Source organism: Eschscholzia californica, unplaced genomic scaffold, assembly GCF_041429995.1.
Source record: "Eschscholzia californica isolate CP2 unplaced genomic scaffold, dmEscCali1.0.p SCAF_1, whole genome shotgun sequence".
Taxonomy (NCBI): Eukaryota; Viridiplantae; Streptophyta; class Magnoliopsida; order Ranunculales; family Papaveraceae; genus Eschscholzia; species Eschscholzia californica.
Genome location: NW_028238198.1, coordinates 8381327 through 8398449, shown reverse-complemented (window position 1 = coordinate 8398449; position 17123 = coordinate 8381327).

The window sequence follows — 17123 nt, the reverse complement described above, 5'->3', positions numbered from 1 at the left end:
TTGTGCAGAAGGAAAGAAAAATACACATGGCCAGCTTTTTTGTACGTACAAACCTCTCACATAAGAAGACACATCATGGGTCTCTACATACAGCGCACTACCTTTATTAATGTCCCTGCTGTAGTCAGAAAGAGCTAAACTAACTCCAACACATGATATCCACCGTGAACTTGAATTGCCGTGTCTACTACTATCCCTAAATTTAGATCTCCTACTTGCTCAGCTAATCGGCAAAAGAAAATGCATTTTAAGAGTTCTTGTAGAATTGACTCTTTGATTTCATGATCCCCGGCCTTTCTTGTTTCCATCCCGATTTAACTGGTTTGCTGATTCTAGAATAAACAATCTGACCTTCTCTAGCTCTATTCGACACTGGAACTGCACATTAGCTGAGCAACTCAACCGAACAATCACAATCTGATCTTCTCTAGCTCTATTCAACAATCTGCTGCTTCTAGAACTAACCCTAATAAACCAGTAACTCTATTGCGCAACTCAACCAAACACAAAAAATGATCTAACTTCAGTTTCATGACAGGATTTCAAAGTATTTGGCCCTCTAAGATGCTTCTTGTCAACAAAGCAGCACACAATTAGATGTGTAACTTACCGAATTTGAAACAAGGTGAAACAGGAAACTGTTTTACACTTTTACCATCTCATCGGAATGGAAAGTAGGAGGGTATGGATTTGAGTAGCATTTCTAGAATAGTTCTCGTAAGCTTATCAATTTCGTCCAATGCACCTCTTTGTAAAAGATGCATGGAAGTAGGCTTCAACTCCAACACATGAAGCCATACCAGATTACTTAACATCAAAGGTTGAAATTTTGTTTCCTCTCTCCTTCCAGTATAATTGTATTTTCGCCTGCCGGCTCATCAAAAGTTGAGAAACACATGAAGTGTTTCTCAAAATAAGTAGAGCTGACAGAAGACTTTCCAACAGATGAACGGCACATAATTGAGTTTCATTTGCAGTCTGTTGACAAGTTTCAACAAAATTAATTAATTCAATTGTTCCAAATGAGAAGACACATCAACCATGTTGAAAGATCCGCAGAGCAAGAGGAAAACATGCATTATAATTATAATGAGCCTATCCGTTATTGTCAGGCACATCAAGACCAAATTAACCACGGATCAAACAAAAATGGGTGGAAGACAAAAATAAAGGGATTCAAATTTTAAAACCGTGGTGCTGTTTATTTTGTGTTTTTGTGGTCCTTCACCCCACGAAACATATGTGTACACGAGCAAAATTGATATAAATAATCTTTAATTGGAAAATTGATATAAATAATCTTTAATTGGAAAATTGTAATATCATCAAACACAGTTGACGAAAAAGGGTTTGTCATACCTTAAAGAATTCCCCTGCGGTCTCCTGCAATGAATTTCTATATACCCATAGAATATTACTACAATATCATCTAGAAACTAATAATCAGCACCAAGTTAGAATTCATGTACCATTCAAAAAAATGCGATGATGTAACCGCATAACAAGTAGAAATATGAACACAAGTACTTGATACTATTCTACACAAAATCAAATGATATAGTTGTCGTAAGTGGAAACAAGAACACACCTCATCAAGCATAGGTTTAAACCATCTAAAATAATTACCAGATGAGAACCAGATACATCGAGTGATTACCCAATCCAGAGAACATTTATATTCTGTCAGCTTTCCCGAAATTGGCCTAATTACATGAACTGAAACTCTTAAGTTTAACGAACTACTTACTCTAGTAACCAACAACAAGAAACTAAGAAATGTAAAAGACGGGATACTTCATTTTGAAAAAGATCGATATGATAAACTGGATGATGGATAAAATCTGAGTGCGGGACATCTATATCCACAAATTCTACTCGCTTCCTTATCTCATCGATAAAATGTTCTTATCACTGAGATTTCTAAGCGACACACATGATTTATGAGCCATGTTTCAAAGATCTTAATAATGCACTTTTACGAATTCAGAAGCATTACAGCAGACGTACCAAAACTTAAGAAACCTGGTATCTGAATTCTAAAGGACCTTAGTATAGTGTCAACTTTATTAGAATATGCCACAGAACCCTTCCCAAATATCAGAAAACAGGAAATCGACGTCCAATCAGTGTCGCCTATCAGCTATGATATGCATAAAAAGTAAAAGTAACAAGTTCATAAAGTGGTCCTTATTATGTCTTCCTACAGGTTGAGATTACAAATTTGTGAAGCCGCTCTTCCTTTAAGAAGCCAAGTAGATAATATGGTCTTAACGAAATTTATTTTCACATGTGGGCAAAAGCATACCCTTGTTAACGGACAACGAAATGCAGCTTATCTTGTGTAGCAGGCCATTCATGCCACTTACGACTCAATAATGAAGTAGTTATTGAACCCTTTCAGAGTTTCCGCGCCGCTATTCATGTCTAGGTTCTTCCTAGTACATATACGTAAGAAAGTCTTATCCTTTCATAAAAACACATTATCTTATACGCTCAGGCTACTCCAAATTAAGTGACCAGCAAAATTCTTATAATTTGAGTGATTTATGAAGCATCACTAGTGAGAAACCTCATCTTTGACAAATATATGAACTATTTATGTGATATTTAAGCAAAGTGCAAGAGAGAAATACCTTTGGTGATGCAATAGTACAACCCCGTAGAAAGAAGCAACTATCAACGTGCAAACCCACCAAGAAACTAAATGAATAGATCAACCACAAATTATAGAACGTAGTCAGATTACCAAAGTAAGGCGGGCACGCCCCAAACCAATTACAATGAGCACTTGAAGGTGTCCCGTGCCCCACCTTTTCACTTTGGGGCACACCTATTTTCACATTACGCATCGTGCCTTCCTCTTCTTTGCTGGCATTGAATTCCATAAGAAATCCTTCATGATATTTAACCAGTCATCGCGTGAGATTTCTCAGTAAGAGTAGAGCTAGGTTCCTGACAGATGATGTTTCTTAAGGTATTATGCCAATACTAGATTTACAACTGATTCATGCTCATACATATACAACCATTTCACTAGGAATTTTGAGTAATTCTACGACAGCAAATGTGTGATATACGTTCTTGAACTCCGATTGATATTACATGTTATGCTCACCACTATATACGTGTATATCTTACTGCACAAAAAACACCAAACTCTACATTCTCAGCAGAGCGAGGAAGAGGCCTCTCAGCAATAGTTCTTCTCAGTTATATAAGTTAGAATTTTGAACTAATTGTGACCACAGTAATACACGTAACCAGACAAATACTTAGAGCCAAAACTTTTAGAAACTTTTATTGAAAATGACCTAGCTTGAAATGTGCTATGTACAAATATACAGGGATTCCAAACCTTGACAATATCAGCAGCAATTTTTTGACAGAATTTTCATACCATTTAGTTTTGGTACGTAAGAAAATCATTTGAAAAATATAAGTAAAGCACATTCAACTTTCAACTGTCACCTTGTTTTTCCAGTTACGCATCTCCTTAAAGTTTCTGAAAAATCCTATATAACCAGCAGTGCCTAGGTATAATATGTGCTAGAACTTAGAAGTATAAACTAGCATCGTCTCGAGACGTTCTCAAGAGAATGAAATATGAAGAATTCCTGCAAAAGATGTTAATGGTAGGAGAAACCATTATTTATAAGAAACATTCGCAAAGAAGAAAGTAAGCAGGGCACGTATGCTTCAGTAAGCAACTGATCCACCTCATATTGGGTCAAAGAACCTTCCTGATTTGCACCACTCGTGAGACCTTCTAAACAAAAGGAAGTATGGAGAATTTCTGAAATATACTCTCCGAATTTCAGAATATGCTTCGGTATCCAGTGCATCCCTCGTCATTTGACTCAAATAGTTGAGAGACTCCCAAACATATGACGTAACCACAAGCTTACGGACAACCTAGTTAAAGACCAGGAAACCAGCAACCATATAAGCTTAAACTGCGGGATCACTCGAGCATGACATAACAAGGTTGTTATAGGTCGCCTGTACCACTTGAAAAACAATATTCAAATCTTACCCTAAAGCAAACATGGCCAATGGAAACAGTCATACTTGTACATATGTGTTCTTATGTACATATTACTGAAAGGCCTTTGGTTGCAGAATTCCTTAAAGCACAGAACAAAGAAAACCCTAATAATCTAGGCAATAAACGTTATCATAGCAGAATGTGAAGCCAGTGATGGAGACACTGGCAGGAGTTCCAGCAAAATATGTTACAGGTTAACACTTCCAAGAAGAATATAAGGAGAATTCCCGCAAAAGATGTTAATGGTAGGAGAAAACATTATTTATGAAAATATCCGCAAGAAGAACGTAACCAGGGAAACCTGGTGACAAACTAAGCAACATATCTACCTCATATTGGGTTAAAGTCGAAGGCCGCCAACCTGATTTGCACCACTCACGAGTCACGAGACCTTCTAAACAGAAGGAAATATGGAGGAGAATTTCTGCAATATACTCTTTGAAGCATCATAATGTGCCTCAGTATTCAGTGCACCCCATCTTCAGTACTGACAACTAGATTTCGATCAAGCAACCAGAAACCACATAAGCTGAAACAGCGAAAGGACTCCAGCATGACATAACAAGATATATTAAAGTTCACCTTAACCAGATCCAACAAAATAACATTTATATAACTAAATGATGGCGTAACAAAGGTACTACCAAACTCAGATAGGAAACAATACTCAAATCTTACCCTACAGCAAACATGGGCAATAAAAACATCCATACTTGTCCACATGTTTTCTCATGTACGAGTTACTGAAAGGGCTTTGGTTGCAGAATTCCTTAAAGCACAGAAGAAAGAAAACCCAATAATCTGAACAACAAGAAATATAGTTGGAACAATCCGTTGTTACGGAAGCAAAACTGAAAAATATTTTGTTCTTGATGAAAGCAACCTGGGAAGACCCAGTTCAGGATTATGAGACCAATAGCTGCGAAAGCCGGAAGAACCTACAACGCATCTTCCCTGCGAACGGTGCATGACCAAGACGGGAAATACATTATATGAGCAAGCATGAAATGTTTGCAACAACAGAGGAAACCAGATCTCATTTAACTTCTATAAATATAAGGTGATCCTGTTGCAGTTTCAACCTAACAAGATTTTCTCGCAATTTGTGTCCATGAAACTGTATGCTTTAAGTTGAGACATTGATGACTCTCGGTCGTGATGTACCTAACGTCAGGTGTAACAATAAATATATATTCGGAGAATAAGAAATTGAAGCCCCCTCCTCGAAACGAGATTGAAGAAAGATAGCTAAGTGAAGAATCAAACTTAGATACATAACAGCTGAGAACTCTTACCACAAAATCCCAATTAGAATTACACTTTTGGGTCCTCAAACTTCTAGTATATAAGTTGCTCACCACAAAATCCCGATTCTTAGGGAAGCTGTGATGATATAACATAGTTTCCCAAGTTTACTTTGCTTTTGCTTTCTATTTTTCTATATAGTCATTCGAAGTTTCAAAAAATTTGCAGATAGTTCAAATATTCCTGAACCAATAGATATCTGTGGATTTAAGTTAAGAATTGACGCACAAACCTCTTGTTCCGTTGTTCGATAGCCGGGACCCCACAAAAAGGTTTTGAAACTCTAAAAATCGCAGTCACGAAGATTCAAATTGTCCAAAGAAAAAACGAAGGATAATCCAGTTCAATTTTCTTTGTCTAAAGACATAATTGTACTCGTCTGGACTAACATCATAACATTTTGCCTTCTTCAAAAGAACTAATAACAGTCCAGGTAAAAATTGCAAACCCAGCTCTCTGCAACACTTCGACAGTTCCTTCCCACTAAAGTACTTGCACAGTGACAGAGAAGTTCCCAATGGTTGCAAGACACTTCGCCTTCAAAACTAATGTAAATATTTGCATTGTTCCAAACATTGATAGCTCAAGGACTTGCTGACCAGCTATCTTTAGACACACGATATTCACTTCGACACTTTAACAGCTCCCCACTAAAATACTTCTCCAACGAGTAGAAAGTATCCAAGTAATATAATTTTACCTTCTTGAGGAAAAAATAAGGACAAGAAGGGCATGCAGACTCAGCTTTCTGTGGACAACCAATATAAACTTTGACAGTTCAACAATGGGCTACATCCCACTGAAAGCACTTCTCAAGAGTCCATATCAGTACAAAGTGACAAAAGTGTTCCGACAGTTCCACAACACATAATTGAGTCTTGTACGTTGTCTATGAGCAAAATTCAACAGAATCGATTAAGTCAGTTGTTCCAAAAAATGCAAAGTTCTTATTATTTGAGTAATTTATGTAGTCACTATCTTTGAGAAATATCTGAACTACTTACGTGATATTTGAGTAAGTACGAAGAGAGTAATACCTTTGGTGACACAAAAACTACAACCCCATTGAAGAAGCAACTATTGTCGTACAAAACCCACCAAGAAAGTATAGAAACTAGTCAGATTACCACGTAAGGCGTACACGCGCAGACCAACTATAATGAGCATTTGAAGGTGTCACATGCCCCACCTTTTTCCTTTGAGGTACAAACTATTTCCAGTTTCACCGGAGATTTCTCATTAACTGTGAAGTGTATGTTCCTAGCAGATGGTGTTTTAAAAAGTATTTTGCCAATACTAGATTCACCTTTAGAGCTCCCCTAACAATCTGAATTTTCTGCTTGCAATTAGTTGCATATGAGCAACTTAAGCCAATCCCTGAAGACAATTGGCCATACATATACAACCATTTCACAAGGATTTTTGAGTTATTATGTAAATTCTACAACTGATACACTCTGAAAACCACTACAGCCTCATATGAATATTTTGTTTCTAGGTAACAGATCCAACAGGAATGAAGAATTTGTATTAGGATGTAAATTTTGAGAACAAAAAACAGGTATTAATTTTGAGACAAGAAAATCTGCACTCTACTACCAAATAGAAGACTTTGGCTTCTAAAGCAGTAACTGAAAATGGAGTAACAGCACTTAAACAACAAATGTATGGTATACGTCCTTGAACCCCCATTGAAGCTAACTCAATATAGAAGATAACTATTTAGTAGTTTCTACAATTATAATGGCATAGACACATATATGTATATTACACTTGCAGACTCAGCCCTCTGTTGACAACCAATATGAACTTTGACAGTTCAACAATTGGTCAAGTCAAGGTGAAAAAAAAGTTCCAACAGTTCCACGCCACATGATTGAGTCTTGTTTGTTGTTTATGAACAAAATTCAACAGAATTGATCAAGTCAATTGTTCCAAAAAGTGAGATACAGAAACCATCATGTCTCCTTTTTGAACAAAATAATACGCTGAAAGACAAGGATATGCCAGAGAAAATATGCATTATCAGACAGTCATAATGAATCTGTCGGTCACTATCAGTATACTATATAGCTAGACCAAATCATAACCCAAGGACCGAACAGAAAGGGCCAAAGACAAGAAATACGAAACAGAAAGGTTTAACTTTTGCTTCGTTTGGTTTGTGCATGTGGCCGTCAACTCACAAGTCACAAAACATATACAGTATATAAACAAGCAAAGGTGTTCTGATTAGAACATGAAAAGTATCACACCGGAAACGACATATCAAAGGAGATAGTTTCACCTAATGTTGCAGCCACTTGGAATCCATCATCCATGTACAAGCCACATAAGCTATGGCTAAGTAAAGGAGTTATTTCAGAGTAGATGCCACACTACTCATATTTAGGTTCTTAATACTGGATGCAAGTGACTTCCTGCCCATCATAAAAATATATATCTTATATGCTCAAACTTCCCCAAATCACGACAAATTCATTATAATTTCAGTGATTTATATAGTCACCAATGAAAACCCCCATCTTTGACAACTATATAAACTAAAGCAAAGGCAACGAGAGTAGCACCGTTTATCACATAAGCAATTGTAATTCAAAAGCAATAAAGTACACATAAGATGCATAGGAACTAATGCTTAGTCTATTGAGATATTAATACCAAAACGTAAGAAACCTGGGATCATTCTCCAACAACCACCGCATGGCGTGCTTCTAATTATCTCATTTAACATGAGCTTTCACCAACCTAGACGAGCTTGATGAACCGAAACAGTCAATAACATCATTAAATGGTGTCTCTAAGCTAGAATCTTAGGAACATAGAGTCAGATCCCCAGATGACAATGCCAACAAGTCTGCGTTATCCTGAATCTGGACAGATCAGAAGCCCTTCCAAGACAAAAATAAGAAAGATCAATTTGGTAAACGCGAACAGTGCCCTCTAAGGGTTCTCGTCGTAAGAGCGGATTAAATGTGATGGCAACCTTACTGAATGATGTTTAGTACAGTCTCAACTGTACTCACATGAGACGAGTAACCATCCTGAATTTCAGAAAACATGAGAATGGACATCTAATCACCATAAAAAGTAACAAGTTGTATAAGTGGTCCTAATTACGTCCTTCAACAAGTTGAGATTACAAAAGCAAGTGGCATCAGAGGCGAGCAAAACTTGCAATAAACATGACGATGAAGACATTTCTAATACATCACATACATCGTTAATAAAACAGAGTCGCAAATCGTCCAGCTGTTTTCCCTTCAAGGGTAGAATAGTACAAGTCTATGGGAAACCCATACCCATGAAAAATAAATATGCTACAGAAGTATCTCTTCTTAATGTAAGGTAGTAAGGAGAAAGCTAACCCTAGTAGCTAATATCCCTTAGCCACATGATATGTTCCCAGAGTATCCTCCGAAAAGTTTTGTGGGACTGACTTAAGATTGCATTTATTTATTTCCTAACCCACCCTTCACAAGCTTAAGTTCCTTGCAGAAATTGAAAGTATTGGCGATGTGAAACTTACAGAGTTTGAGAAACTGAAATAAAGCAGCACACAGTAACATGTGAAACATACGGAGTTTGAGACGCGGCAACCAGACCGAATACATTAACAACTCCAACCATCTGACCAAAAATGGACAATGGGAGGATGCAGATCATCTGAATAGCATTTCTCGAAAATTCTAGTAAGCTTTTTACTTCATCCGAATACATAAAAGTAGGCTTCCAGCTCCAAATCGTGAAGCCACCAATAAACTTTGATGGAAAATACCAGAGTACTTTACAAATAAAAGTTCAGAAATGAGTTCCCCATGAACTTTAACCAGAGAGATTATTTCACCATTGTCCAATCTAAGCCTCACTGAGAATGAAAATAAGGGTATCAAAAGTGATAATAGCCCATACAAGAAATTTAGACCCATCTCTCTCTAGACAACCAATATGCTTTCATAGTCCACAATGGGTTCCAGATATAGAGAACTTAGCATCTTTGATTTTCATCGATTACTGAAAACAAATTCAACATTTTGTTGGGGCTACATATATAGAAGAAAAACAATCGGTTTCTTCCCTCTCAAGTAATTCTGAAGATCCGTACAGAGTGTAAAAGAGTTTCCAACAGTTCAATGTCAACAAATTTGAACAAATTCATCAAATGGATTGTTCCAAACAAATGTAAAACAGCGGGGCTGAAAGATGCGTCAAAAGAAAAGGATATAACAAGAAAGGCGAAACACAAGTATAAAGGGAAAGGTTAAACCTTTGTGCCATTTAAATTCTGTTATTATGGTCCTTAAACAACGAAATATATACATCTACATGTATATAATGACACCAGCAAAAATGTTTTGATTCAAACATGGAAAGTATCACAAGCCAAACTATATATCAAGAGATAATCCTTTCCATTGTGCAAGCAAAATTGGTTGGACAAGCCTACATTCCAATCTAATGTTGAAGCCAATAGGCATCCATATAGAAGCCTTTTCTAGGTTCCTGGTACTGGATAAATGCAACTTGATAACAGTCTAATCGATCATAAAAATAAATGTGTGGACTTCTCCATATCACATGACCTATTGATAAACCAGGGTACATTGCCTAGTGGTCACCCTCAGCGTCACAATTCTCAGACGATGTCCTGCCATCAAAACTCCAGCTTTAACAACAAATAAGAGCACAAAAGATGTTGCAGGTAAAGTGGACCAAGGGAATCTGGTCAATACAATGTTTAACAAATAGTTTTGAAAACAAAGGAGTCAAAGAAACAAATGAATTTAAAAGTTTTTGGTCAAAAAGTTTGAAAATGAATAGTGATGACAACCCAGCTTTCAGGAATCGAATCATTTAAGCCGCCAAATTATATATATATATATATATATATATATATATATTGATTCATTATGTTCTTGAAAAACCGGTACATTTCCGAGAAGTCACCATTATCATCACAATTCACAGTTATAAATGAAACTTTATAACAGTTTGAAATCATAAAACTGAAACATTTGTAAAAAGAATGTAAATGACTGAGGACTCCCGAACGCACACGTACAAAAAAAAAAACAAAAACAAAAAAGAAAAGAAACGTTTTGACAATCATTGCCAAAGAACCATGACGGAAACTAGTTTCCAAGACATGAATCATTTAAGCCGACAAGTTATTTATTTTGATTCATTACGTCGTTGGATGACTAGTACAATCCCTAGTAGTCGCCATCATCATCACAATTCTAAACATGATGTCATTCAGTTCAAAATCCACGTTTGACAACAAATAAGAGCAGATTTGACGTTTGAAAATAAAGTGGGTCACTCGAATATGGGTCAATACAAGGTTTAACAAATCGTTTTAAAACATAAAGATTACGAAAAACAGATGTATACAAGGGTTTTGGGTTTAAAAGTTCGAAAACTAATCGCGATGACAAACCAGCTTTCAAAAAACGAATCGTTTAAGCCGCCAAGTTATTTATATTGATTCGTTATGTTCTTGAAAAACCGGTACATTTCCGAGCAGTCACCATTATCATCACAATTCACAGTTATAAATGAAACTTCGTAGTAGTTTGAAATAAAAAACAGTTGGGAAAAAGAATGTAAATGTTTACGAAATCCCGAACACATAAAAAAAACAAAACAAAAGAAAAATAATTACACAAGCAATGTCAAAAAACCATGACGAAAACTAGTTTCCAAGACATGAATCATTCAAGCTGTCAAGTTATTTATTTTGATTCGTTACGTCGTTGGAAGACTAGTACATTTCCTAGTAGTCACCATCATCATCACAATTTGAAACATGATGTCATATAGTTCAAATCCACGTTTAACAACAAGTAAGGGCAGAACTGACGTTTGCAGATAGAGTGGGTCACTTGAATTGGTCCATACCAGATTTAACAAATCGTTTTGAGAACATACAGAGTATGAAAAACAGATGAATTTAAGGGTTTTGGTTAGAACGTTTGAAATGAATCGAGATGACAAACCAGCTTCCAAGAAATGTATCATTTAAGCCGCCAAGTTATTTATATTGATTCGTTACGTTCTTGAAAAACAGGTACATTTCCGGAAGTCACCGTTATCATCACAATTAATAAAAATCAATGAAACTCGATAGTAGTTTGACATCATAGAACTGTTGGGTTGAGGACTCCCGAACACACACATACAAGAAGAAAACAAAAAAGAAACATTTTGACAAGCATTGACAAAGAACCATGACGAAAACTAGTTTCAATAGACATGAATCATTTAAGCCACCAAGTTATTTATTTTGATTCATTACGTCTTTGAAGGACTAGTACATTTCCTGGTAGTCGCCATCATCGTCACAATTCTAAACATGATGTCATGCAGTTCAAAATCCACGTCTAACAACAAATAATAGCAGATTTCACGTTTGCAGATTACGTGGGTCACTCGAATATGGTCAATACAAGGTTTAACAAATCGTTTTAACACATAAAAATTACGAAAAACAGATGCATTTAAGGGTTTTGGGTTAAAAAGTTTGAAAATGAATTGTGATGACAAACCAGCTTTCAAGAAATGAATGGTTTAAGCCGCCAAGTTATTTATATTGATTCGTTATGTTCTTGAAAAACCGGTACATTTCCAAGCAGTCACCATTATCATCACAATTCACAATTATAAATGAAACTTCGTAGTAGTTTGAAATTATAGAATATAAAACAGTTGAAAAAAAGAATGTTAATGTTTAAGGAATCTCGAACACACATACACAAAAACAAAACATTCAGACAAGCATTGTCAAAGAACCATGACGAAAACTAGTTTCCAAGACATGAATCATTTAAGCCGCCAAGTTATTTATTTTGATTCATTACGTCGTTGAAAGACTAGTACATTTCCTAGTATTCGCCGTCAAAGTTCTCGACATGATGTCATGCAGTTCAAAATCCACGTTTAACAACAAATAAGAGCAGATTTGACATTTGCAGATTACGTGGGTCACTCGAATATGGTCAATGCAAAATCATTTTAAAACATAAAGATTACAAAAAACAGATGCATCTAAGGGTTTTGGGTTAAAAAGTTCGAAAATGAATTGTGATGACAAACCAGCTTTCAAGAAACGAAACATTTAAGCCGTCAAGTTATTTATATCGATTCGTTATGTTCTTGAAAAACCGGTACATTTCCGAGCAGTCACCATTATCATCACAATTCAAAGTTATAAATGAAACTTCGCAGTAGTTTGAAATTATAGAATAAAAAAAGTTGGAAAAATCATTTTGAAACATAAAGATTACAAAAAACAGATGCACTTAAGGGTTTTGGGTTAAAAAGGTTGAAAATGAATTGTGATGACAAACCAGCTTTCAAGAAACGAATCGTTTAAGCCGCCAAGTTATTTATATCGATTCGTTATGTTCTTGATAGAAACCGGTACATTTCCGAGCAGTCACCATTATCATCACAATTCACAGGTTATAAATGAAACTTCGTAGTAGTTTGAAATTATAGAATAAAAAACAGTTGGAAAAAAGAATGCTAATGTTTAAGGAATCCCGAACACACATACACAAAAAAAAAACATTCAGACAAGCATTGTCAAAGAACCATGACGAAAACTAGTTTCCAAGACATGAATCATTTAAGCCGCCAAGTTATTTATTTTGATTCATTACGTCGTTGAAAGACTAGTACATTACCTAGTAGTCGCCATCATCGTCACAATTCTAAACATGATGTCATGTAGTCCAAATCCGGGTTTAGCAAATGGCTTTTAAAACATTAAGAGTAAGAAAAACATATGCATTCATGGGTTTTGGTTTAAAAAGTTCGAAATTGAATCGTGATGGAAAACTTACTTTCAAGACATAAATCATTTCAGCCCCCAAGGAATTTATTTTGATTCATTATGTCCTTGAAAGACTAGTACATTTCCTAGTAGTTATCACCATCACAATCCTAAATGGAAAACAAACACTTCAATAGAGATGGAAAACTAGTTATCGAGACATGAGACACTTAAGATGCCAAATTCCGTATTCATGTATATAATAAACGATAAAACGAAAACATTTTAAACAGCATATACACAATCAGCTGAAATGGGTTAGGATCAGAGTATATACACAGTCAACTAATTAGGGTTCAGATCGTGCATATATAGCAGGCTAATTTGAAACAAACTTGAGATTCAAAAATATATCAGTAAGCTAAACTTTAAGAAGATAGAAGAGGATAAACCCTAATTCCTGCTTCAAGATCGTTTCCGTATGTGATCCTTGATCGGTTAATCCACAACGTAGGCTCCCGTTGGCTCCATATAAATCAAGAATGAAAGTTAGGGTTTGATAAAAGAATAAGAGTTCTTCTTGAATGAAATAAGACACGTAGGGAATAACAATCTAGGGTTCAAGAAATATGGTAAACGAACAGTAATAGCACTTCTTGAAAGAATCTGACGACGATCGGTTACCAAAATCGAGCGCTAACCCGAAGAGATTTAGGGTTAATCGAAGAGTGAAGACCGATGAATTAAACCCTAAAATCAAAGAAGAAGAAGAACAATTATGGTTTAGGAAAGATCGTCAATGACTTGTTCGTGATCAGAAAGATAAGACAACGAAGATTAGGGCAAGAATTGTAATTTGGTAAAGATCGTAGTAGATCGGTTCGCCATCGACCAAGAACCTTTCCCGCTAAACCACACCCGCCAGAGAAAAACGCGGAAACTGATTTTATTCGTTGCCTATAGGAGGTCATTTAAAATAAATCACTAAACTACCCCTATGGAAATACTAAAGACTAAAGAAGGGTTAAAATAGGAACGAATGTATAACTGCTTTTGCTTGGAATTTCAAGAAAAAAAAAGGACAACGCTTTAGGGAAATCTAAATATTTTTCCGGGTGTGAAATTTTAAAGGGAATATGTAAAATTTTAAAAAAATTTCGGGGAAATAAAAAAAAAAAACCTCCACCTCACCTCTCTGTCTTCTCCGACCATGAAAAAAAAAATTTCACTCTCTCTCTAGAAACTCCAGTGACCTGTCGGAGAAGACAGAGAGGTGAGGTGGAGAGAGAGAGAGGTGGAGGGAGGTGAGGTGGAGGTAGGGGTGGGAATCGGTCCGGACGGGCGGGAAACGGACACTAACTCAACCGGTCCGGGCGGAAAGGACACGAGTCCTAAGTGTCCACTCGGACATCCGGACAAAACGGGCGGACATTTCGGATTTTTCTCCAACAAAGTGCCCGTCCGTGATCGTTTTGATAGTCGGGCAAACCGGGTATCGGTCGGGCGGACACCGGTCACTAATGAACAAATAAAGAAACTTTTATTCGAAATTAAAAATGTTTAGTCGCTAAATACAACTTTCTAAAACTCCCACTTTACAATTCTAAAAAGTAAATGAATTCAAAATCGCAAGATAAGCATTGAGATTTCTCATGGATTACGATCGGTTTCTATGCTTCTTCTCATGGATTACGATCGGTTTATTGTGGATTCTCGGGTTATTGATGAGATACTGAGATTTTGGAGGAGATAGAGACTAGAGAAGTAAAACGACGAAGACAAGATTAAGAAAAGTAATTTATAGGGTTATTTATTTTTACTCTTGAAATATATTGGTTGTAGCTAACTCTACAAATCTAAAGGTTTAAAATCAATCATATAGGCGGGCGGGTATAACGGGTAGGATAAACGGACGGGTGTGGACGGGTTCGGTCGGGCGGACGATATAAGTGGGCGGACTCGGTCGGACCACCGGGTAAAGACCGATGCCCGCGTCCGTCCGCTTAAGATCTTTCGGTCGGGCGGGTACGAACCGATTCGGGCATCGGACGGTCACGGACCCTTCGGACTCGGACGGTCGTGGGCGGGTTCCGGGTTTCCGCGCCAAAATCCCATCCCTAGGTGGAGGGAGTTGAGGTGGAGGGTTTTCTATTTCCCTCTAACATTTTACAAAATAAATTTGTCAAACTAAATTGACCAAATTTTGACCTAGTCTTCACACCCCGGAAACTATTTAGCTTTCCCCAAAGCGCTGGCAAAAAAAAACCGTTGTTGCTTGGTAGAGGGGGGTCGTGTTCACTCGAGCGTAACGGGACTTCTAGCTTTGTTTTTTCTGCATGGGCTAGTGAGACTTCTAACCGGACGAGTAATTTTGACTCGAACTTTAACTTCGCCTAAATTACTCGTCCGGACTCCGATTTAACTTCTGTTTTCGCCGTTGGGTTCGTACTTGACCCCGTTTCTCACTCGAGCACCAGTGTTGGTCATGAATACCAGAATCTACAAATGACCGTAGTACCCCTATCAATTATTTATCCAGATTTCATCTATTTTCACACTAAGTCCTGTTAAGACACCTGAAACAGAAAAAACAGGCAATTCATCAGAGTAACTGCTCGAATTGGATTAACTCGCCTGAGTTAGGAGATTCACATGAGACATTCTCATCAAACATCCCCAAACTTAGATTTTCCTAGTCCTCGAGCAAAACAGAAAAATAAAACCAAGCCCAGTTCATCACTTTCGTAGTGCAATCGATTGCACTTAGCATGTGCAACAAGCCGTTAAACCTCTAGGTTACCCTAGAGGACGAGTTTTGTCTTGTGAGGGTTTGCAGTGAATATACCCACAAAATTCAGTATCTCAAAAAAAAACAAAAGGGTCTAAATATGATATGGACTAAAAATGTTTATCTGGTAGATTTTTGAAGGTTAATAGAAATGAAATCCAAGTCGACCAAACCATATAAATGCTAAAACTTCCTTCACTAGTAATTAAGACTCGAAGTGCACGTGACCAGCCAATATGAGTATTTCGGTTCCGAAAAGTCAAAACCTTGATTACTTTCTCAATGCATTTCGCCTCGACTGTTGCCTCACGGTCATACACTCAAAAATTCAAGTCACTCGGAATTGGTTCACTCAATGTGTCAGTATGAACATGAAGGAAACTCAACACATTACAAAAGACGGACTAAATTTTTGGTAAACGACTGATCTCATAGAAAGGAAACAACCACTAACACGGAATGAGGAAGCTAACCAACTCTTCTCACCTGATCCACTTTCTAACAATGCTTCCTAGAGGTCAATAGATATTAAGGACGAACTAGAACTCCTGAAAACTCGACGTCTTCAAATCTCCAAGAACCACTTCAGGGAATAAACACTTAAACACAACAAACCTTTTTTTTGTCCTTTCTTTTTCTATTTCTATTTTTTTTCATAGTACTTTTCTGGTAATCAAACTCAAATACACAATAAACTTTCTTGACATTATTCTTTCCTTGGGTATAATTCTCTTCATTTCGCTTCATGCCTTATTCTCAGGGTTCTAACAAATGGATTTCTATCTTCCTCTAGTTGACATTGTTTTCAAGTTTCTCAAACTACAAGAGAAAGGTTTACTTCCTGATGACATCCCTAGTGGTTGTAAAATTTGAACTCAAGAGATCAAAGGAGTTCTTCTTTCAATATTGCGAGGTTGAGTAGCTCTTTACTCTACTCGGAATTAGCTCAGAAGAGATCACTCAAAACAACAAGAAAGACTCAGAATCTCACATAGGTTAAGTCTCCACTAATGATCGATTAAGTTCTCTCAGAAAAGTCAACTCTTCACCTATCTAACACTCACATGGCTAGTGCACAGACAACTTCAAGACTCGAAATTCGTGAAAAAAACCTTTAGTAAAAGCATAGTACAACCGACTAGACTCTATAACCATTAACAAACAAAAACAACTAGACTCACTTTTTCAGTCTAAAATTTAAAAATTTG